This window comes from Eimeria mitis, genomic scaffold (assembly GCF_000499745.2).
Source record: "Eimeria mitis Houghton genomic scaffold, Emh_scaff489, whole genome shotgun sequence".
In the NCBI taxonomy this organism is placed as follows: domain Eukaryota; phylum Apicomplexa; class Conoidasida; order Eucoccidiorida; family Eimeriidae; genus Eimeria; species Eimeria mitis.
The window spans coordinates 12907-13146 of NW_013573189.1; the positions used below are offsets into that span (position 1 = coordinate 12907).

At 53.8% G+C, this 240-nt stretch overlaps 1 protein-coding gene across 1 annotated transcript in view; it reads left to right on the forward strand.

Moving 5' to 3' along the window:
- EMH_0014000 (helicase, putative) overlaps window positions 1–240 on the forward strand; it is a gene marked incomplete at both ends in the record, with an annotated part of 5975 nt that overhangs the window by 3633 nt on the left and 2102 nt on the right. The gene's annotated exons all lie outside the window — the stretch shown is intronic.

Here is a 240-nt window from a genome sequence, read left to right on the forward strand (position 1 = left end):
GTGCTGCTGCTGCTGCTGCGTTGTGGGGGTGGTGGTGGTGGTGGTGGTGGTGTTTCTGCTGTTTATGCCGCTGCTGCTGCTGCTGTTGCTGCTGCTGCTGCTGCTGTTGCTGCTGCTGCTGTTGCTGCTGCTCCTGCTCTTGTTTTTCTCTTGTTTCTGCTGCGGTTGCTGCAGCTGCCGCTGCTGTTGCTGCTGCTGCTGCTGCATTGTGTTGTTTTTTTTTGTTTTTTTTTTGTGTTT